This window comes from Sinocyclocheilus anshuiensis, unplaced genomic scaffold (assembly GCF_001515605.1).
Source record: "Sinocyclocheilus anshuiensis isolate Anshui unplaced genomic scaffold, SAMN03320099.WGS_v1.1 scaffold617, whole genome shotgun sequence".
Lineage (NCBI taxonomy): Eukaryota > Metazoa > Chordata > Actinopteri > Cypriniformes > Cyprinidae > Sinocyclocheilus > Sinocyclocheilus anshuiensis.
In genome coordinates, this window is record NW_015539890.1 from 902,100 (window position 1) to 904,562 (window position 2,463).

Sequence of the window (2,463 nt, forward strand, 5' to 3'; positions counted from 1 at the left end):
TGAGGATTTCCAGTCAGGATTTAGACCGTATCATAGTACTGAGACTGCTCTCATCAGAGTTACAAATGACCTGCTCTTATCATCTGATCGTGGTTTTATCTCTCTATTAGTGCGACTGGATCTTAGCGCTGCACTTGACACTATCGACCACAGCATTCTTTTGAATAGACTAGAAAATTATGTTGACATTAGAGGAAGTGCATTGGCATGATTCAAATCATACTTATCTGACCGCCATCACAGTAAACGAGGAGGTATCATACCAATCACAACTGCAGTATGTAGTACCTCAAGGCTTAGTACTAGGACCGTTACTTTTCATGCTCTACATGTTACCCTTGGGAGATATCATCAGGAAACATGGTGTTAACTTTCACTGTGATTTATACTTGATACTGTGATACTGATGATTCTTAATTCTATTTCTTCATGGCCCGACGAAACATTCTAATTTGCAAAACTAACTGAATGCATAGCTGATATAAAAAACTGGATGACTAGTAATTTCTTACTGTTAAATTCAGAAAAAAACAGAGGTGTTAATTATAGGACCAAAAACCTCTGCATGTAGTAACCTAGAACACTGTCTAACACTTGATGGCTGCTCTGTCAATTCTTCATCATCAGTTAGGAACCTAGGTGTGCTATTTGATAGCAATCTTTCCTTCGAAAGCCACGTTTCAAAACCACATTTTTCCATCTCAAAAATATATCTAAATTATGACCTATGCTCTCAATGGCAAATGCAGAAATGTTAATTCATGCGTTCATGACCTCAATGTTAGATTATTGTAATGCTTTACTGGGTGGCTGTTCTGCACGCTTAATAAACAAACTCCAAGCTGGTTCAAAATGCAGCAGCTAGAGTTCTTACTAGAACCAAGATGTATGACCATATTAGCCCGGTTCTGTCAACACTGCATTGGCTCCCTGTTAAACATTGTATACATTTTAAAATTGTATAAAAATCACTTTTGAATGGTGAACAGTTACTTTTACCATTTTATAATTTTTTGTTACCATCATTTTGTCTGTTTTTTGTCTCATGTAACAAAATAATGTTTAAAAGTACAAATAGGAAAGGAAAAAAAAAAAGGAGGAAAGGACATGCGGCCAAGTATGGTGTCCCATACTCAGAATTTGTGAACTTAACCCATCAGTGGGTTAAAGTGGCCATTTTTGCTGCGGCACCCAGGGAGCAGTTGGGGGTTCTCACCTCAGTCATGGTATTGAAGGTGGAAGAGAGCGCTGGTCATTCACTCCACCCACCTATAATCCCTGCCGGTACCGAGACTCAAACCCATGCCCTTTGGGTTACAAGTCTGACTCTCTAACCATTAGGCCATGACTGCCCCCAAATAGTCCAGTTAATCTTTAAAATGTGCTTGCAAATGCTGCATAGCCTAAATACTATTTGTTATAGTTAGATACCATACCACAAGATGTGTCAACTAAAATGCCGTTGCACAAAAATGTAAAAACAAAAATGATTTAAAACCTGATTATACTCACATCACAAATTAACATAACAGCCTTCAGTACATTCTAACAAAAAATAATCCATATAGCTGGTTTTATGAAATAAAAGTAAAAGTTTAATACATTCACAGACTTTTCAAATACAATTAATTGATGAGGTGAGGCATATGGGAACACATGCATTTACAAAAGTTGAATCAGTAAGTCAACTTGCAGTCTTACAAAGTACAAGCTGAGACAATCTGATCACGTCTGCTTATTTGTACTATGAGCTGAACGTTCAAGCGCTGTAGTAAATGAACTTTTATGTAAGGCTAATTGTATGAGATCAGTTTTACAATAATCCTGACAAAAAGATGAAGTTTCAAAGATGTAAATGTACAGTGGCCCCAAAATGCATTTGGACACGTTTTTTTTTACACTATACTGACAAACAAATGACGAAAGAGTGTTTCCTCAGAATTAATTTAATTTCTTAGTCATTTATGTCATTACTTTTAATCAGTTGGTCCCTGGGCCCATTAGTGGAAGTATGAAGTTCTTCAATGCTTCTCAAGTTCACAAGTTCACTCAGATGTCCTAAAACAGCTGAAAATAATCACATAAACTATGAACATGTTCCACTAATGTTATCCTAACAAACTGGAAAAGTGTGCTTAGTTATTATCTTTCTTTTAAATACATACTAATATATATTTTTATATTTTATATAAAATTTTAAATGTGACTTTTTAGACTTTTTGGGGCCACTGTATTTGCCTGAGTTCATATTAAAGTATTAGAAACTGTGTGAAAATATAAAAGTCAACAATATATTTGTTAGTTCTTTAGGATACAATAGCTTAAAATACTTCATATATCATTGCATAAAGGGCTGTTACTGATCACAATAATAAGCAACTTGTTGCAAGAAAGTTGAAGGATCTCTCTTTGGATGTCGACTAATATGACCGTAAAAAAAAAAAAAAAAAAAAATTAAAAGAG